Source organism: Balaenoptera physalus, assembly GCF_965194825.1.
Source record: "Balaenoptera physalus genome assembly, chromosome: 15".
Lineage (NCBI taxonomy): Eukaryota > Metazoa > Chordata > Mammalia > Artiodactyla > Balaenopteridae > Balaenoptera > Balaenoptera physalus.
The window spans coordinates 47,959,027-47,981,611 of record NC_138894.1 but is presented as its reverse complement, the minus strand read 5'-3'; the positions used below and the strand labels follow the sequence as shown (position 1 = coordinate 47,981,611).

Below are 22,585 nucleotides of genomic sequence, written 5' to 3'. Positions count from 1 at the left end.
TAAATATACTGGAAGAAAATTTAAGTCAATATTGGTATAATTTTGAAATAGGAGAGGTCTTTCCACATATGAAGTTGAAGATAGAAATTCCAAAATAAAGTACACATTTTTACCTCTTAAAAATCAATGTCTGTATAATAAAAAAGCAAACTAATTAAAATATGATAAACACAATGTTTTAATAAATATATGGGAACATATTTGAAATATGTAGCCATAAAGAGTTAATATATTTATCATGTGAACAGTTCTTCCTAGTTAGTAAGAAAAAGAGGAATGTTGCAAGAATATAGTGGGCAGAGAATGTGAATAAGTAATTCATAAAATAGGAACTTTAAATGGCAAGCATATAGTTAAGGAAAGGTTCATCTTCTCTATGAGTCAAATAAATGCACAATTAAAAACTAAAAATATTTTTATATCAGAGCATATGGGTAATAGTTTTCTAATTATAATATCTGGGTTGCAAAGGTATGTTTCCTCACTTTTATAAAGTGCTGCTGAGAGGGTAAATCAAGAAACATTTCTCGGGGGACATTTAGCAACTTATCGAAAGGCTTAAAATCTATTATCCTTTGACTTGACATTTCTACCACAGAAATGTTCATCACAGGTTTGTTTATAAGGGTGGAACTCTTTGGGAAAATCTAAATATTCAATATTAAAGCACTGGGTAAATAATCATACGTATGTTTAATGGAATAGCCATTAAATTGGTGATGAAGATGTTACGGATTTGTCAACATGCAAAGACGTTTATGATGTATTGATAATTGAACAAAACAACCTATAAATTATAGAGATATATATATATATTTTATGTGTGTGTGTATATAAAAATTCTGGAAGAATACACAAGCAAGGTGAACAGTTTAACATGAGTTATCTCTCTGGGTATGAGTTTAGATTATGTTATTTAATTTTTCTTTTTATTCTTCCATATTTTCTAATTTTCTAAAAGTAATCCCTCTTTTCTTGCAAAACAGCCACAATGAAGAGGATGGGACAAAAGAACAGAGGATATAACTGGAGAAACAATTTTTGAAATGGAAGCAATGAGAGAACTTTTTACTCTATTGGCTGCTCTCAGTGTTTCTGAAACTGGTCTGGGCATCAGGACCATTGGGAGGCCTCGTTAGAAGTGCAAATTCCAGAGCCCTACTCAGACTTATTAAATCTGGATCTCTGGGACAAGGCCCAGGTATCTACCAATTTAACAAGCTCCCCAGGTGGTTTTTATGTAGTGTAAGAGTTGAGAACTATGGCTGCAGAAATCACCTGGATCCTTTAAGTCTCAGAGTTACTGAATAGCGGTCAGTCATATTGAGTGACAATTACACGCTAAGTAGCTTCTAGTAGCTTCCTTATCAGTGCAGTGACTGCTGGATGTTCACTAAGGCAGGGAGGGGTGCAGCTCAGGGCATCCTGTATGCAAGGAGAGAAGCCCCGCTCTAGCTTGCACTGATCCTTCCTCTCCCCAGAGCTTCCCTCTTCCATGATTTGTAGAGCATAGAAATTATCCGGGTCTCTAAGTCTCTGCATGTATCGAATACCTCAGAGCACTTTCAGCTAACAACAAAGTAACCATTATTCTTTGGGAAAGAGCTCCAAGGGCTGGAGAAGAAAGAGGCCACTTAGGAACCTGCCAAGGAGGCAAAGTTGGAGTAGAGTGAAAGGCGAGGCATCCAAAAACCTGAAGGTCTCCCAAGGCTGAGGTTCGGTTGGAGTGGATTGAGGGAAAGAGGAGAAAAGGCTCTTTTTAAAATCAGCCAGTTTTCCAGGGGTACGCGATGCCAAAACTAAGTTTTCCATAAGTTTAAGCAAAGGCTCAGCATCTGTCAGCCCTCCAGACTCTGATGATAAAATGATACCCAAAGAGTGTGGTTGTTCCCAGATGCCACAGTGAGTGCGTCAGTCCATGTCTGGCATTTAATTGCTTTCCTAAATTACCAGCAGGTGGTGCAAGAGTTTCCAAGTCCATGAACTTCCCCTTCACATGGCTCCTGCTCTGGGGAGTCTCTGTCAAGAGCCTACCCCTCCTTCTCGTGAGCTTCTCTCATAATCCTCACATGGCTCTTCCGTACTCGAATAATCACAAGGGAACAAGAAGCATCTTTAAAACGCATTTTGTACCTTTTAAAATGTGTTAAATATAAATGTAGAATCAAAGAAACATGCATTAATTATAGAACTGTGTTAAGGAAAAGAGGGGGAAAAAAAATCCCATCACTAGCAAACCCAGCAGAAACACATAGCTTCCTCCTGTTAGCAAAAGAGGAATGAAGACATTTAACAGAAACCTTTAGGATTTAATGCCCTTTACCTACCACTAAGAAGACTGGGAATAGGGATTTGGGAAGGGGGTTGGTGTTGGGGAGGGGATTAAATTAGCCCACTGGGAAAATCTAAAGGAAAGAGAGAACGCAAAAATGGCCACTGTCTGAATTGCAGTGGAAGCTTCACTGGTTAATGTAAGTGAGGGAAAATTTCCGATTGGGAATTCCCGGAAGTGTTGTTTTGGACTATTTCAGGCCAAGGAAGAGTGGGGAAAGACTGTTTTCGAAAGCACCAGGCAGTTAGGGGGAAATTCAGCAGTGCCTAGGGTCTGTGCTAAGACAGAGCTGGGAGCATAAATGACTAAGGCTTGAGTTTGTTTGTAGTGGGATGGAAACCAACATTCTCTGAGAGAGAAATTTTGACAAAGTCTCAGGTCAGGGATGCTGGGGTGTTCCCAGATCTCAGGCATCTATAGCAGAGGGCAGAGTTAGACAGAGAATGGTAGTGAAGTTGAGACTTTGTCCACACATCACATACAAGAATTCAGACGTGAAGATAGTTATCACCATCTCGCGATTTCAGCTCATGGATTCAAATGGGGAATCAAATAGACATGAGATTAATGCAGTTGAGAACATTTGTATATCTCCAAGCTTGAAAATGACAGTAGGGTCTCAGACAAACAGAATTCTGAAGGAAAAAGAAGGAAAATGATAGTTTAGCTCATAAGACAGAATGTAGCTCATGCTGAACGAATCTGCTTTTTCTGGAGGTCTTTGCATTTTCAGGGACCTTCTTCACAGACCCTTTCCAGGACAGCTTTATTGTTTCTGAAATTGCTAACGACTCTAGAAAACCCATCTATCAAGACCTTGATCAAGACCTTGATACGTTGGATGGCTTTGGGCAAGCTATTCAAACTATATGAGCCATTATGTTTGAGGCTACAAATGTAGAGTCTCCCACCCATTATGAAAAATTGGATGTTACTCTGAAAACAACGGTTAAAAGGAATAGACCATATACAAATATGGAGAGGGGCATGAAATCAATTCTATTATATTCGATTCATTAGCTGAAATGATATTATGCACATAAACTTGTTTGAAAATGCAACTGAAACATTGTTCACTACTTGAAATTAGTGCTTGTTGTGACAATTCAGGATATGCTGATTGTCACTGAAGATGACTGTGGGAACATAAGGAAGTAAAATGTGCTAGTTGATAGGTATGTGCAGGTGACGTATGGCAGCTAATGAGACAATAGAATGCGTAATTGGAAAATGTACTACCCTGGTAACTGAATTATATCACCATCCATAATGAAGGGACCAAGATTGTACATCAATAGTTAGTCTTCCAACATATGTTAATTCCTGCATAAATATAGTGATGGAAGTAGGAGCCCAGCAAAGTGTTGACAAACATATGCTAAGAGAAGTATTAAGCAAAAGCAGAGATAAAAGGCCATTTTCTTGTACCAAATGACTTACTTGTCCCAATGCTCTCTCCATTTAAGAGTGGTCTCTCTAGCTTCATCTCATATTTTTACCTTTTTCCTTAGAGGGAGAGGTATTTCTCCTCCTCAGAAGACTGGATGTTACTTGAGAATATTTCTCCTCCATAGCACGTATCAGCATCTAACAAATAACATATTTGGCTTATTTTATTTCCTGTCTCTTCCCACTAGAATGTAAATCACAAGAAGCAAAGATCTTTGCATATTTTCTCATCACTGTGTCTCTAGTGCTGAAAACAGTATCAGATACATAGTACATGCTCAATAAATAATTTTTATACTACCTCTCTGAATCTTTAGACTTCCCTCTTTCTAAAGATAAGCTTAAGTATTTATATCAAATGAATAATTCTCTCTCAAAGCTGTATTCAAAATCCCTCTTCCTTCTTTTTTCTGCCCCACTAAAGTGATCTGCTCTTGACCGGCCTCCCCACTCTCACCATCAAAGCTGTTTTACTCATTGCACTTCACTCAAAGAGCTTTCTCAAATCTGACTTACAAGGTCAAGATGCCTTTCTGTAGCCAATAGCCTATGCAACCCCTCTGCCACATGTGGCCCTGTTGATTACTGCCTTCCTCTTGAAATTTCCTTTCTTTCTTGTCTTCTGTGGCTCTGCATTATCTTGTTTCTTTCCTAGTTCTTTAAAGGATCTCTCCCCCCATCTCCATAAGCCAAACTGTGCGTATTTAATGATGGCTTGAATGTGTGGTGCGGAGTGGGAGGCAGTGGTGGTGTTTGCTCCCTTTTTATGTCTCTTATTCTTCCTTCGTCTAAGTGCTGCCTCCTTCGCTGTTGGGCACAATAAAAGGAGATATATATATATATATTCTCCATCGCTTTTGTTATCTATTTGGAGGGAAATGGGAAACGGCTGATAGCTGATGGTTCATATGGGAGTATACTAGTTAATCGATTGTAGCCCCTGTAGGATTTGTGCTGTTTGATTAAGAGTATGAGATACTTGATACCTCACTTTTTTATCTGCTGCCAATTCAAGAACAGGAATCCAAACTCTCAATATTGTTAAAAAGATGCACCCAAATTCTCACAGTTATAAGGTAGTAAGACAAAAATTTGTTGGAGTGTATAGAACTATGCTACTATTAAACATTCAGATCAATATATTTTCCGTGTTCTGATATCCTTTTCAACAGTACACCTTCTGAATACGGTGGTTCCTTTATAGCTCTGCCTATAGGAAGAGTATGGGTCATTCAAGCCAATAGAAATATTCTTTTGTGTGTGTGACATCTACAGTTCTCATTGAAAACTAACTCTATTTTCTTCATCAGATCCTGTGAGCTTAGGTAATGAAACCCTCTCCCTGAGAGATGAATGCATTCTTTAAGTGCTGATGATATAAGCATTTAAAGCTTGCAAGGCTGAACACCAGATTTTAGAACAGTGGTGACTTCCCAAAGTAAGGAGAACTTTGTGATGCTTCTTGGTAATGCCAACTTACAAAGCAAACAGACAATAAAGCATCATTGTCTCAAGATATTCACAACTAAGATCAATAATTGTGCAGATTTACCAGGATATGATTAACAACAATTCAAGTAACCTGTATTTTGCATACCATATACTTCTTTGAGAAGAGCAAACTCTATTCTGTTTTGTAGATTAACTTATTGCTCAAAGGATCCCTTTAATGAAATGTTTTCTGTAGTATAAATATTTTTATTGATATATTTGCAAATTATGTTTTTAATTACTGAATTTTAGCACACACAGGCATCATGTTGGGAAAAGAATGTTCTGATACCTGTTACATACATCTTTTTAAACACAGCAATAATAATAAAAATAAAAAAAAATAATCCTCAGACTGCTATGAACTTCTTGATAAGTACCTATGTATTATTATAATTCATTAAAATCATGCTAGCTCTTTTGGTGCTGGTCAAAATGGAGTAAACCTACTATAACTATCACTTCCACTGATTGCAGCCAAAAACTCTAGACATTTGCTGTCATAGCCAAGAAATCATCACAAGACCTGTGTCCAGGAGTTTTTGCCCTACGTTTTCTTCTAGGAGTTTTACAGTTTCAAGTCTTACATTTGCCTTTAATCCAGTTTGAGTCAATTTTTGTGTGTAACATAAGATATGGTTCCAATATCATTCTTTGTATATAGATATCTAGTTTTCTAAACACCATTTATTGAAAAGACTATCGTTTTCCCATTGTGTATTCTTGATGCCCTTGGTGAAAATTAGTTGGTCATGTGTGCTTTGGTTTATTTCTGGACTCTCTATTTTGTTCCATTGGTCTATGTATCTATACAAGTATCATACTGTCCTGATTACAATAGCTTTGTAATTTATAACTTGAAATCAGAAAGTGTAATACCTCCAACTCTATTCTTCTTTCTCAAGATTGCTTTGACAGTTTGGGATCTTCTGAGATTGCATACTAATTTTAGAATTGCTTTTACTGTTTCTATGAAAATACCATTACAATTTTGATAGGGATTACATTAGATCTGCATACCAGTTTGCTAGTATTTTATTGAGTATTTTTGCATCCATGTTCATCAGATATCTTGGCCTGTAGTTTTCTTTTCTTGCAGCGTCTTTGTCTGGCTTTGGAATCAGGGAGATACTTGCCTTATAAAATTAGCTTGAAGGTATTCTTTCTACTTCTATTCTTTGGAAGAGTTTAAGAGGATTGGAATTAATTCTTTGAATGTTTGGTAGAATTCACCAATGAAGCCATCTGGTTCTGGACATTTCTTTGTAGAAAAATTTTTTTTATTATTATTACTTCAATCTCCTTTTTTAAGATTGGTGTATTGAGATTTTCTATTTTTTCTTGATTCAGTCTTGGCAAGTTGTATGTTTCTAGGAATTTATCCATTTCTTCTAGGTTATTTATCCAATTTGCTCACAAATAATTATTCATAATAGTCCATTATGATCCATTTTATTTCTGAGATGTCTGTTGTAATGTCTCCTTTTTCATTTCAGATTTTATTTATTTGAATCTTCTCTCTTTTATCTTAGTTAACCTAGCTAAGGGTTTGTTGATTGTTTTTTATTTAAAAAAAAACTCTAACTTTTGTTGATTTTTTTCTATTTTTCCTATTCTCTTTTTGGTTTATTTTAGCTCTGATATTTATTATTTTCTTCCTTATGCCAAATTTGGGTTTAGTTTGTTCTTCTTTTCCTGGTTCCTGAGGTGTAAATTTAGGTTGTTTGTTTGAGATATTTCTCCCTTTTTACTTAGGCTTTCTCAAAAGGAGCATATCTTGTAAGAGTATGAAAATAATTTTCTATCATTCCTTCCTCTTGCAGAGATCATAAAATAAGGAAGAAAGTATGAAATAAGATTGGACAATCCTCTGTTTAGAAGAGCACATTAATGACTCTTAAATATGCAAAACCTGGAAACAGGGATTTGGTGCCTTTAGAGATCTTCAGAAACTAGACAATTTATAAGGGTGGGTGTTCAAAATGGGGGCCAGAGAAAAAGCCCCAGCCAGAGAGAACTTGGACATAAATCCTCAATATCAAAGGGTGGGGAGCACCTGAGGTTGATTGTTTAATGGCCACAAATACTTCCAAATCCAATATGCGCAACTCTTTGTAACGTGACATTGGTATGCCTCCCATCCACAGTTAGAATCTATTTCTCTATCCTTTTTTTTTTTTTCCTCCTTAACGTTTGAGTTTATTTATTTATTTATTTATTTATTTATTTATTTATTTATTTATTTATTTATTTATGGCTGTGTTGGGTCTTCGTTTCTGTGCGAGGGCTTTCTCTAGTTCTGGCAAGTGGGGGCCACTCTTCATCACGGTGCATGGGCCTCTCACTATCGTGGCCTCTCCTGTTGCGGAGCACAGGCTCCAGACGCTCAGGCTCAGTAATTGTGGCTCACGGGCCTAGTTGCCCCGCGGCATGTGGGATCTTCCCAGACCAGGGCTCGAACCCGTGTCCCCTGCATTGGCAGGCAGATTCTCAACCACTGCGCCACCAGGGAAACCCCTATTTCTCTATACTTTTGAAACTGAGTTGGGCTTCTGACGTGCTTTGTCCAATAAAATGTGGCAGAAATCACTTTGTTCAAGTTTTGGAGCTTTGTGTGCATGCATCTTCCATGTTCAACATATTGGAACGTTGCCTTGAGAGTGTCACAGAGGAAACCAGTCTTGCCTATTGGAGGATAAGAGGCCTACTAGAGGAGGATAAAGATGCTTCAGACAATAGTGAGGACCAACATATGAGTGAGTCCTTATTAGAATTTTCAACCCAGCCAACCTCCCAGCTATATGCAATTACATGAGTGGATCTAGGCTAAACCAGAAGGGCAGCCATCCAGCTAACTCACTGCGAAACAACTGTTTCTCAAAACTCATGTGAAAAACAATTAATTGCTGTTTCAAAATACTAAGTTTGGGGGTTCTTTGTTATGCAGAAAAAGACAACTTATAGACCATAGTGAAACAAAAATATTTAAATTTGGGGGTTGAACAAAAAATGCAAAGGCCCACTTGTGATCTCTGAAACTGTTTCCTAAACACTGAAGGCTTAGAAATTGGATAATTGAATAGAATTTGGATAATTGAATAAAAGAAATAAAGGTGTTCCAGGCAGGGAAAACAACATGAGCACAGGCAAGAGAGACAGGACAAGGAAATAAAAAGACTCTTTCTTTCACAAATTTTTCTTTTCAGAAGAAGTAGCTCTGTGTTGCTTTCTAAATCTTTGAAGATTTTCTTCTATTGGGGATATATTTTTTGTGTTCATCTAGAAGAATAGAATTAGCTTATAAGTTCATAGGGGAAGAGAAACAAAAAGGAAACCAACACTCAGTGAGCATTTACTGTGTACCAAGAACTTGATATTGATTAATCTCATTTAATCATCACAACATTCCTATGCCATAGGTAGTTTTCCCTATTTCACAGAAGAGGAAACTATGGCTCAGGGAGATTAAGTAGCTTTCCCAAGTTCCCTGATCTAGTAAGTGGTATTGTTTTGTTTGTTTCTATTCCAAAACCCATACCATTTCTACAACCACATACCACCTCCCAGACTCTGTTGTATTAATCTTGCTATCAGCAATGCTTAGTTTATTTCCTAGAACAATCTAGGTACTCAAAAGTGTCTCCTTGAGGAAATTTAGAGGAATAAATCTCACGTGACAGGAATTTCATTAATCTTTTACTCATAAGATTATTAACATAACATAATTTATTAACATAAATACTTCTTTGTGGTCAGCCCACTTACTTTATGTGTTCATTAATTCACAGCTGAGACATTCATTAATTCATATAACAAACAGGTACTGAGCACCTCGTAAGTCCAGCCTTCTGGGCACTAGGAACCCAATAATGAGAGGACACACACACACACACTCATACTCTCAGAGGTTCTGACTTCTGAATGGTGAGTTTTGGTCACTTCTGTGTCTTCCCCAGTGATATGGTGGGTAAGGTCCTTACATCACCAACTAAGTTGGCTTCTCACTCATGTATTTCTATCTCTGCTTGGCCTCCTGATAACACAATGAAGGTAAATAATATAATTATTCACATTTCTTTGATCCTCCACAATGAGTAACAATAGAGTGCCCCTTTCCAAAAAGGGGAGGAGAATTTACTAATGACTCCTTGTTTACCTTTAGCGGTTACAATGGTTAGAAGATGTATTTGTTACCTGTGAAGAACTTATAGTCTGGTTAGACAATCTTAAAAATTAAATTATTCTATAACACATATCAAAGCCTCTGGCACTTTAACTAAACGGAAATGTGCATCTAAGTCAGACCACAGCCTCCTGAAGTTTCTATGGCAGATTTGTCAAAAGTTGGAGAGTGTCATTTATTCCCAGCTGTTTCTAAGGTTCACAACTTCCACCCCCCCATACGTTGTCTGAGATTCTTGGCTGAGAGAGCTGTTTGTTTCTTTATTTAGCAAAAACTAGCACAGCTCTGCTTAGCAGAGGGACAAGCTGGAATTTGCAAGTCTCTGCGATATCACTCAGGCAATTGCCAACTTGTCACAGGTGTACTCGACAAGAGCAGTGGGAAGGAGAAAGCCATGGACTAGTGTGGACCTGGAGGCTGGGGCTCCATCCAAAATATCCCGCATTTGTTCCTGCATCTGTTAGGGAAAATCGGCATTCAGTGATGGGCAGAGGTGAGGGGTGCAGGTCCTACTTGCAATTTACAAGATATTTTGAGTCAGCAATTATAAGCAGAGCTGTTGACAGAATGCTGCCTGATTATTAAGCCATGAAGAAAGGAATGGCAAGAGTAACTTGAAAAAGAAAGAAATAAAAAACAGTGAATTTTCTGAGAAGCAGAGAATAAAACTGAGAGATTAGTTTTATTTTTAAAAGCTGCTGAGTTGGTCTCACTTCTTTGCTAAGTCTCTTGATTTTTTTTTTTCCCCAGAAGACTTGAATACCTGACCTGAACTGAAGGGGAAATGAAGAGGCTCAGCTTACCGACAGGTGGACCGGTGTCTAAACAGGTATGGCATTTCTGTTTCAGGTCAGCTTTATATGGGACTTAATTGAATAATACCACCTCTCACTTTTTTTTCTTCCCCCTCATTGATCAAGCTGCTTTTGAGAAAAGTGATACTTTGCATATCTGGCTAAGTGCTGTTAACAGCCTCTGCCTGCGGTTTGTTAAAATTAAAAAAAAAAAAAAAAAAAAAAGTGTGATCTTGCCGGAGAAGTAATTTGCTTCTCTCCAACCAATGATGGCTTGTACTTTATGCAAATTGGTATCTAGGGACAACAAATCCCATTTAATACATATGCATAGTTCATAAAAAAAAACGACGTGAGAGAAAGAGGAAAAAAGATAAAGCAACGAGTCAGCAAAAGAACAGGTTCCGAGGAAATTTATTGTCCCAAATTGGACATTTGTAACAGATGATGTGAACAAGTGTTAACTTTGTTTTCAGCAGCTCTTCACGTACATTCACTAGACATCACACAGATTATGTTTTAAGGATCTGAACTGTAATAAAAAAAAAAAAGTGTCTATGGGCTTTAGAGTGTTGTGTTCCATATGGTTAGGGAAGTACGGAGTTATTGCGACAAGCATCTTGTGAAGCTCATTACGCGCAGTGGTGTTAGATTCGAATTGCCGCGCATAGCTATAGGGTACGTACATGACATCCCACAGTCAGCAGATAGCAACTGGAAATGAAAGATATGAAGGCACAGAGTACAGCTTCAGGGAACATGTTAGACAAAACATCTGCTGGTATCAGAACACTGCATTATCAGATCATTGTGGCCATGAATTTTTTATAAAGACACTTTTTTTCCCCCCAAACCGCAACTTTGAAAGTGACATTTTGTGCAAAAAGTTTTTGATTGAAGTGTGATGTCGGGAGGAAGTCCAGTGAAGTGATTCATTGTGGAGAGAGCCCACACTGGCTGCCCAAGAAAACTCCTCTTTGCAAACGGGGACGATGTTCACTAGCAAAATCCATGCTGTAGTGCATGTACATGGGAATACATAAGCAAGAAAGTTTTCTAAGCAGAAACATGACTGAGGGGCTTTGGCCTTTCTTACCACTCAGTGTGTGGAATGGTCCGTATTCTAGACATCCACTTAACACTCTCTTTTCTCATGTGGACAGTGTCAGTTACCAGCTCCCATTAAGTAAGGAGGTCATACTCCATCCACTCACCTCTTGGGCTCTGCTTGTTAATGGCAGCCATTAACAAGCCATTTCTTGTCCCAAGAAATCTTGCCATTTCTGCTCCCGATGGCTCTTGTAAGATCTTCCCTCATTGCAGGAAACATGCATGGATGAAAAACTAGTCAAGTTCTGATCTTTGGGAGTAGTGTGTACATTAGTGCCCCACAGTCCTAGGGAGAGTGTGAGATCATGGCCTGGAGAGAAGGAAGGCGTGAGGAGATGGTGCTCACCTTGAGAAGAGTCAAAGGTCCTGATACTTCGGTCCCATTACAGGATGTCACATATTTCATCTTGGGAGATAACAAAGTGCTTGTGAAGCATTATGACTTATGGAAGAACCAGACTATCTACATCCACCTTTCTGTTAATGTAGCTCTGAGAAATGGTATAATTTCACTGATTCAGACCACCCAGGCTGTGGGGTAGAGGGAGAAACATATTTCTCTTGAAAGAGATAATGCAAAAGAGGGAACAGAATTCAAAGACAAGTAGTAGGTCCCTGGAATGGATTCTGAAGAACCCAGAGGAAGTCTTTTCCTCCACTGTGCAAACTATCTTCAATTTAACTTTTTTTTTCAGTAAACCATTGGGTTCCTCTTCTAGCCCATTAGAGTGGTGACACTGGATGAGATCAGTGTGAGGTTGGGAAACTCTCAAAAGTCAGAATATATTCATAGGAGTAGATATGTAGGAATATGTGTAGAATAATTGGCAATAATTCCAGATATAAAAGAGTAACGTAAAAGGTACTCATGAGTGAGTAAACACCAACTACAGAGGCCTGTACTTAGAGTTCCACCTCCGAGCTGTTCTCTTATCATCTTATCATTTTTCCCCCTTTTCTCTTCCTCTCGTTTCTTCTTCTTTTTTATCAAAGTTTAGGTGGGAAAGAGGATTCCTCTTTCCTTCATAATTCCTGTTGTGCATTGCCTTATGGAAGAGATATTGGTACACAAAAATATTCTCTGGGAAAAGGCTTTATTTTCTACCTTTCTCTATGAAAGTTTGGATGAACTATCAATAGTACACAGGAGGACCTGAAAAGTCATTCGTTCATTGATTCACCAAATATTTCTTGAGCACCAGTTATCATGAATGACCCTTCTGCTGAAAACAACTAAACTGTTGTACATCTATATTCATCTTGAAAAATATTTACAAGTAACAAGATAGTAAATAATACTCAGAACAAAGGAAGAACAGAGAGAGTTAAGTAACCCTGAATCTGTCTTTGTTTTGAGAAATTTGCTGTTCTAGGTAAATTTGGCTTTCTCTTTCTTGATCTTTGAGGGTATGGGGGAGACAAAGTCTTGGGGTCACCCTAAGTGGGAAATCTATTGTATGAGACATTCCTGCATAGAACTAATCCCTCTGAGGGCCACATATTTAGTGTAATATAAAACACAAGTAAACACATCCCAATCAGCAGTGCATTGCCAGCCCAAAATCCTTGTGAAAGGAAGGCAAATAAAACTGCATCTCTGGAAACTCTGCCTGGGATGGAGGAGGGATAGCTTTTATTAAAATTCATAATCACAAACCAATTATGATATGATTATAGCAGTTAAAATTCATACTATATTGGTGTCCAACACATGCAGACACACACACCATGCACGCACACAGGCACAAAGAATTTGGCAAAAATTCCAGGCCAGTGGCAGAAACAGGACCAGTTTTTTCTAGCAGAACACATCTTTCATATAGGCCTCCAGGCATCCTTACAAATAAATTTTTAAGAAATATGTACAAAATGCACAAGAAAATAAGATACCATAAGTGAGAATCATTAAACCTTTTGGACAACATAATCAGATAAAGCCTTCAGAAAGTAAATAAATCAGGTATTGAATATAAAATAAATTTTTGTAATAAATTCTAAGAAAGCAAATAGGAGACTGAAATTATCAAAAAGGTAAAGATTATAAAAATATGAAAAGCACATTTGAACAAGAAACTAATTGAACTTCTAGAAAAACATGTAGTTCAATGGATAGATTTTAAATTATATTAGATATAAAGAAAGAAAAATTTTGTGACCTGGAAGATATAGCTGAATAGAAGAAAAGAGTTACAAAATACTTTAAAAGTTAAATCAACATGAGGGAGCACAAAGTTCTAATGTATGCCTAATTAAGTTTCGGAAAGGAAGAAGAGAGAAGGGGGCTGGGGCAGTACTCAAAACCATAGTGCTTAAGAATTTTGCAGAACTTATTTTTTAAAAATACTGATTCTTGTATTCATGGCCTAAATGAATCCTAACCAGGAAAATAAGTACCTAGACACATGAAACTGCAGAACACAAAACACATAAATATATTAAAATAACAAGAGAAAAATGAGAACCTTCAGTGGTTTGATGAACTGACAGCTAACTCCTCAAAAGCGACAGTGAAAGCCAGAACAAGGTGTGATAGTATCTTCAATGTACTCAGAGAAGATAACTGTCAACCATGATTGTATGTTAATCAAAGTAATTTTCGTTTTTTTTTCCAGCTTTGAGATATAATGGACATATAATGTTGTGTAAGTTTAAGGTGTATAATGTGATGATTTGATATATGTATATATTGTGAAATAATTACCACAATTAAGTTAGTTAACATATCTATCACCTCACATAGTTACAATTTTTGTGAATCTGTTGAGAACTTTTAAGATGTACTCTCTTAGCAACTTTCATATATACAGCACAGTATTGTTAACTATAGTCACTATGCTGTACATTACATCCCAGAACTTATTTATATTACTAGAAGTTTGTACCTCATGACCACCTTCACCCATTCCTCCACCATGTCCCTCTGGTGCCTGGTAACCACCAATCTAGTTTGTTTTTATAAGTTGAGTTTTTTAGTTTCCACATATAAGTGAGATCATATAGTATTTGTCTTTCTCTGTCTGACTTATTTCACTTAGCATAATACCCTCAAGATCCATCCATGTTGTCACAAATGGGAGAACTGCCTCCTTTTATGGATGAATAATATTCCCCTGTACATATATACCACATTTTCTTTATCCATTCATCCACTGATGGACACATAGGTTGTTTCCTTGTCTTGGCTATTGTAAATAATGTTGTAATGATCACAGAGGAACAGCTGTCTCTTCAAGATAGTGTTTTTATTTCCTTCAAATACATTATTCCAGAAATGAAATTGCTGGATCATATAGTAGTTCTATTTTGAATTTTTTGAGGAATCTCCATAATATTTTCCATAGTGGCTGCACCAATTTACATTCCCACTAACAATGCACAAGTGTTCCAATTTATTCTCATCCTTGTCAGCATTTATCTCTTGTCTTTTGATAACAGTCATTCTAACAGGTGTGAGATGACAGTTCATTGTGGTTTTGATTTACATCCCTAATGATTAGTTATGATGAGCACCTTTTCGTGGACCTGTTGGCCATCCATATGTTTTCTTTAGAGAAATATCTATTCAAGTTCTCTGCCCATTTTTTAATCAGATTACAGTTGACTCTTTAACCATGTGGGAGTTAGGGGTGCCAACCCTCACCTCCCACCACATAGTTGAAAATTCCCTTATAGCTTTACAGTTGGCCCTCCATATCCGTGGTTCCACATCAGTGGATTCAACCAGTGCTATTATTGTAGCACTGTATTATGTATGGATTGAAAAAAACCCCTGTATAAGTGAACCTGTGTAAGTTCAAGGGTCAATTGTATTTGGCTTTTTTTGCTGCTGCATTGTATGAGTTCCTTATATATTTTGTATACTAACTTCTTATTAGATATGTGGTTTGCAAATTTTTTTTTCATTCCATAGATTGTCTTTTCATTTTGATGGTCATTTCTTTTCTGTACAGAAACTTTTTAATTTGATGTAGTCCCACTTGTTTATTTTTGCTTCTTTTTCTTGTGCTTTGGGTGTCATATTAAAAAAATCACTGCCAAATCCAATGTCAAGATGTTTCCCTAGGCTTTCTTTTAGGAGTTTTATGGTTTCATGTCTTTACATTAAGTCTTTAATTCGTTTTGAGTTAATTTTTGTGAGTGGTGTAGGACAGAGATCCATTTTCATTCTTTTACATGTAAATATCCAGTTTTCCTGGCACCATTTATTGAAGAGGCTATCTTTTGCCAATTGAGTATTCTTGGCTCTCTTGTCAAATATTAATTGACCATATATGCATAGATTTATTTTGATTACTATAATAATATAGTTGTAATATAGTTTGAAATCAAGAAGTATGATGCCTCCAGTTTTGTTCTTCTTTCTTAGGATTGTTTTGGCTATTCGGGGTCCTTTGTGGTTCCATACAAATTTTAGGATCATTTTTTTCTATTTCTGTTAAAAAATGCCATTGGAATCTTGATAGTGATTGTATTGAATCTATAGATAGCATTGGGTAATCTGGACATTTTAATAGTATTAATTCCTCCAATTCATGAACACAGGATATCTTTCCATTCATTTGTGTCTTCAGTTTCTTTCATCAATGTTTATAGTTTTCAGTGTATAGGTCTTTTACCCCATTGGTCAAATTTATTTCTATGTATATTATTTTCCTTTTGATGCTCTTGTATATGGGATTGTTTTCTGACAGTTTATTATTAGTGTATAAGAATGCAACTGATTTTTGTATGTTGACTTTTTATCCTGACACTTTACTGAATTTCTTTATTTCTACAGAAAAATCCTGCCAGCCTGACATAGGTCTTGCACATATCTTTTAAAGCTTATTCCTATATATTTACCACATATGTTGTTATTATAAGTGGGGGCTTAATTTTATGTTTTCTAATGGATTGCCTTTTTTACATCTGAAATGTGTACATTCTGAATATTAATATCCTGCCATTCTATCTACTAAATTCTCTTTATCTAGAGTATATTTTCACTTGATTGCTTTTAATTGTGGGATGTGCAATCATATTATCTGCAAACTTAAGTAGTTTACCTCCTCCTCTCTAGTTTTATACAGTTAGTTTATTTTTCTTATTTGATTGCATTGCCTAGTTTTTCAAGTTTATTGTTAGATAATTTTGATAAAAATGAGAATTTTTATGTTTGTATCTTGATAGAGACCCTCCTGGTACCTACCCACTAGGGGTCATGATTACATTTGGGCAGACATAGATAAATTTTTATCATTTTAAGGTAGTATCAACAAATTTCTATTTTAGTAAACTTTTTCCTAGAAATGTTGAATTTTATCAAAATAACCTTTAGACTCTGTAGAGGTGATCATATGAGTTTTCTCATTATTTATTAATTTGATAAATTATAGAAATAGATTGCTTGATATGAAACACTCTGTTTTCCTAGCATAAGATCCACTTAGTTATGAAGTATTCTTTTTGAATTTTATTCTGCAGTCTTTACTGTGAAATTTTATTTAGGATCTTTGCATTGATATTCATGACATATTGGTCTGTAGTTTCCTTTTTACGTGAAATCATTTTCAGCTTTTGGTATTAATGTTATACTCAATATACAAGAAGAATGTGGAAATATTGGAGTTATCCACTCCTGAAAGCTTTTACTTGTGGACATGTCTAGATCTGGTGCTTTATGGAGAACAATAACAAGAGAACTATGGGACATGGGCAAATGTGGAAAGAAGACAGACGTTTCATTTTTCGTTTTTATTTGTTAACAGCTTTGTTGAGATAAAAATGTACATAACATTCACTCACTTACTGTGTACAATTCAATTCAACATCTACAGAGTTGTGCAACCATCACCATAATCTAATTTTAGAACATTTTCATTATCCCCTCTGCCTCAAAAAACTCAAATCAATTAGTAGTCACTACCCCATTCCACATTTTGGCCCCCACCCACCCACCAGTCCTGGGCAACCACTTATCTACTTTCTGTCTCTTTAGATTTGCCTGTTCTGGACATTTTAAAAAAAATGTTTCATACAACATGTAGTGTTTCTTTCACGGCATAATGTTTTCGAGGTTCATCCATGCTATAGCGTACATCAGTACTTCATTTCTTAGTATCGCCGAATTATATCATATTGTATAGATATACCACATTTTACTTACCCATTCATTCAGCAGTTAATGGGCATTTGAGTTGTTTCCACTTTTGACTATCATGAATAATGTTACTATGAATATTTGTGTACAAACTTTTTGTGGATGTACGTTTTCAATTTTTCTTGGGTATATACTTAGGCAGATGTAGAGAATTTGTAAGCCTTGGTGGAGGTCCAATTGGAATTTTAAAATCTGAGATACTCTGGGGAAGGGCTAAAGAATTGGGAGCTATTTAATATCAAAAACATTTTGACAATACATCAGGAAGACATCAGATGGATTACCTGGGCTATATTGTAACTCTATGTTTAACATTCTGAGGAACTCCTGAACTGTTTTCCAAAGCAGCTGCACCATTTCATATTCCCTTCAGCAGTGTATGAGGGCCCCAAATTCCCCATATCCTCATCAATACTTGTTATTGTTCATCATTTTGATTACATCCATTCTGATGGATATGAAGTGGCATCTCATTGTGGGTTTCATTTGCCATTTCCCTAATAACTAATGATGTTGAGCATCTCTTCATGTGTTTATTAGCCATTCATGTATCTTCTCTGGAGAAATGTCAATTCAGATCCTTTGCCCATGTTTAAATTCGGTTATTTGTTCTTAATTATTGACTTGTAAATGTCCTTTATACATTCTGTATACAAGTCTCAGATCAGATACATAAGTTACAAATATTTTCTCTCAGTATGTACATTATCTTTTCACTTCTTGATGTTGTCCTTTGAAGCAAAAAGTTTTTAATTTCGAGAAAGTTCCACTTGCCAATCTTCTGTTTTATCACTTATGCATTTGGTATATCTAAGAAATAATTTTTTAACTCAACATCATAATGGTTTATGCCTATATTTTCTTCTAAGGGTTTTATAGTTTTAACTCATATCTATTTCTATGATCCACTTTGAGTTAACTTTTATGTAATGATGTGATGTAGTGGTCCAAATTTATTCTTTTGCATGTGGATATCCATTTGTCCCAAAAATAAACTTTCTTATTTTGTTTTTACTTAAACTATGTAAATATATTCAGAAAAATACTTGGATAAGTGAAAAGAGGAAAATCTTCCACAAAACAAAACACAGAGAATGTTATCATCATAGGAGAATAGATATGACATGGTTTTCCAGAAGTAGATGCCATTTTATTTTTTTTTTCAAATTCCCCAAACTATCCATTAGAAGAAGAATTACCTGGTAATATAATTTTTGAAAATAGCTCACAATATGTCTGTATAATAGAATATTCTATAATCATTAAGAAAAGGGAGATGTTTTTACATGCACAAATATGGAAATCTCCAAAATGCATTGTGATAAAAGTGTTTATATCATGCAAATGTTAGTGTGAAAATATATACAACACATGCATGCAAATGTATAGAACATTTCTGTAAGGATTTATCTAGAATAATAGTTATGAAATTGGCAAAATGCATGCCCTGGATAGAATAGTAGGTGTCTGGGGAGTCAAGAGAGATGAAAGCTTACTTTTTGCTCAATGCCATTTTGCACTTTGTGAATTTGGAACAATGCATATGGCTTACATACTTAAAACTTAATAAAAGTTAATAAAATTGGCTTATTAGCTTTATTTAATTTTAATAGAGAACATCTTTCCCAAAGTTTTCTCTGAAATATTGATTGTAGAACTTTAAAATATTTCCTATTAAATGATACAACTACACAAATAATTCAGAAAAAGTTATCAGTGCAAATTCCCTGAACATCCTAACACTGCAGCCAGAACACCCTTAGTACTGAACAAAATTAAAAAAATACCCAAAGAGAAAACATACCCTTCTTAAAGGGAACTTGATGCATTAGCAAACACTTGTTCACAAATCTCAGAACATTCAAACAAAACCTCACCTTGCATTTTGAGAGAGGTACAATTTTACATGGTGTGTAGTAAACTCATAGAGACCAAGGAGTCAAAAATCGTACTCTTCAAGAAGACAATAGATAAAGTTATGGACTTCAGTGAAGGGAAGATATGGATGTTTTGGAAAGCATTTTCTAACATTCTTTTGAAGCTAATGCCAGAGAGCGAAAACATTTATTTCCAATACTACGCTTCTCACCTAATACTATGCCTTTTAGCCAGCTGTTCTAAAGGACCCATGGATCTGATATGACATGACAGCCTCTGATGTTCTCAAACCAGTTTACAGATGGTGTCTAAATATTCTCTCAAACATGGTCATTTCCCATGATGCCTCTGTTACTACAAAAGAAAAGAATGTGTAAATATACAGATATATATGTATATGTTTATTACAATATTTTGATTATCCCAGGAGTTTTAGTCTTTCTGACTTATTGTACACTTGAGAACCACTATTTTCTAGTCTGAATTTTATTTTAATGTTTATTTAAAAAGTAAAGATAAAAGCTTGATGTGAATGAAGTATGCTTGGCTGTATTCTTATGTCTTGTTATCAGTTTGCTCCAAAGTCCAGAAATGCTTATATGTAGCGGTGGATACTTAACAACAAATGGCTAATTCCTTTCAATCAGAAGGCTGAGCTCCTCAAGTGCAGGGTGTGGGAACTTAGGCAGTTAGTTTTAAAGACTCAAAGAAATTTACAAATGCAGTTACCTGTTGGTAAGTTCCATGATTGGGAACAAAGAGAGGACTCCTTTACATGTTATTCACCCCACTGCTGAGTCTGTCCATCTAAAAGCTGTGATTGACGATGTCACCAAAACAAAGGAGTCTAATAAGCCAACTTGAAGAGACATTGAAAGGTTGAAATTATGTATGGCAGAAGACAATTATGCAAGCTAAATGATTCTTTAATTAATAATGAGATCCATCACAGGCAAAAGAGAAAGACTTACAGGATGGAAAGCCTTGTGATTTACTCTGTGTGTGTCCATATGCAGTGTATATATTTTGAGATATAAATGATATATGCACAGTGCGAGTGCCATGACATGTGACTCTGTGAGCTCATGACTGAGCTCATGACTCATTCATCCACTGGGTGGGTGAATATCTAGAATGTAAGATTTTTTCTTAAGAGATAGAATGCATTGCCTGTTGCCTGAAGCCATATGGTTTTCTTATTGGAAAAAAAAATACTGAATTTAATTGATTTACAATCTATGTTCCCTTATTTTCAAATACAACTAGTTGCTTTATACTGGCCAGATTTAATTTTTTTTGATATTAAATCAAAACATGGAATTACATAAATGTCTTCAGTATGTAAGTCCATACCCATACATCAATATCAATGTAAATAAACTAACAAAATACTATTTACTCAACTTTTAAATGTTTCCCAGTCTCTGGATGAACAACTGATTTTAACTAACTAGTTACATTTGTTTCCAAATTTTACATCTTTTAGACCACAGTGGGTTTCAAACTATGTTTCATTAAACCCAGGTGTTCAATATGACTCTTCCTTCTTCCTCCCCCGCTCTTCTTAGCTGCTACCAAGGGTGGGAGGTAAGGGAAACAAGGAGACAGAGCTCCAACCCAAAGAGCTGCAGCTTTTGGGGGGTTAAGGGTTTCTTTTATGTCTTTGCTTAAGCAAAAGTGTTCTATGGTTATAAATCATTTTAAACCACCATTAAGAAAAAATCTGAAATAAAACTAAAGTTACTTTCTTAACTCATACAATATACAAACAAAACAAAACAAACAAACAAACAAAAAACACACATAAAACCTGTGCTATGGAAGTACAAGAAAGAAATCTTTGGATAATTTAAAAAATATCTTTGAGTTACTAAAATAAAACCTATATCAGAAAAAATGGCAGATTTAAAAATATATTAAACTTCTACATATACAAAACAACATTTAAAATTTTTGAATGTTAAAAGAAAAAACCACAGTAGGAAGAAATATTTTAACATTCATAACAGACAACAGATTACCATCCACAGTAAATAAAGACTTCTTAAACATGTATTCAAGAGCAAGTAACTAGATTTAAAACAGCAAAAGATATTAACAAGAAATTTACCAGAGAATGAAATCACACTTCCTGACTTAAAAATATTACGAAGCTACAATGATTAAAACAATCTGATATTGGCACCAAAACAGACATACAGACCAGTGGAACAGAATAAAGAGCCCAGAAATAAACCCACTCTTATAAGACCAACTGATCTCAACAAAGGTGTCAAAAAGACACACAGGGAAAGAACAGTGTCTTCAACAAATGGTGTTGGGAAAACTGGATATCCACCAGCAAACATTATACCACTTTATACAGTATACCAAAAAAAAGAAAAAAAAATAATTTCGAAATGGAGTAAGACTTAAACATAAGATCTGAATCTATACAACTCCTAGAAGACAACATACAGGAAAAGCTCTTTGACATTGGCCTTGGACATGATTTCTTGGCTATGACGCTGAAAGCACAGACAATAAAAGAAAAAATAAGACAGGTGGAACTACACCAAACTAAGAATTTGCACAGCAAAGGAAACAATCAAAAGAGTCAAAAGACAGCCTACAGAATGGGAGAAAATATTTGCAAACCACATGCCTAAAAAGGAGTTAATATTCAAAATATATAAGAAACTCCTACAACTCAAAAGCAAACAAACAAACTAACAACACCTGATTTAAAAATGAGCAAAGGACTTGAATATATCTTTCTCCAAAGAAGACAAACAAATGGCCAGCATGTATATAAAAAGGTGTTCAACACCACTAATCATCAGGGAAATGCAAATTAAAAGCACAGTGAGATACCATCCCACACGTTGGGATGGCTATTATCAAAAAGCAAAACAAAACAAAAGGTAATGAATGTTCACGAGGATATAGAGAAAAGGGAACCCTTGCGCACTATTGTTGGGAATGTAAAATGGTGAGGAAGCTATGCAAAACAGTGTGGAGTTTCCTCAGAAGCTCATCAATATAACTACCATATGATTCCGCAATTTCCCTTTTGTGTATATATCCAGAATAATTGAAATCAGGGTCTCACATCGTTGCCTGCATTCCCATATTCATTGCAGCATTATTCACAGCAGCCAAGATATGAAAACTATCCAGATGCCCATCAGCAGATGAATAGATCAAGAAAATGTGGTATACACATACAA

General features: G+C 35.7%; 1 long non-coding RNA gene across 5 annotated transcripts in view; it reads left to right on the top strand.

Annotated features, from left to right (window-relative positions):
• The window catches only part of LOC309643545, a 147,691-nt gene extending 125,413 nt beyond the window's left edge, over positions 1-22,278 (top strand). For 2 of the 5 annotated variants that reach the window (XR_014253793.1, XR_014253797.1), the window contains one exon: positions 10,206-22,278. This is a non-coding gene — a long non-coding RNA (uncharacterized lncRNA). The remainder of the gene's footprint in view (positions 1-10,205) is intronic. The other 3 variants (XR_014253794.1, XR_014253796.1, XR_014253795.1) reach the window with 3 other exon arrangements.
• The last annotated feature ends 307 nt before the right edge of the window (positions 22,279-22,585 follow it).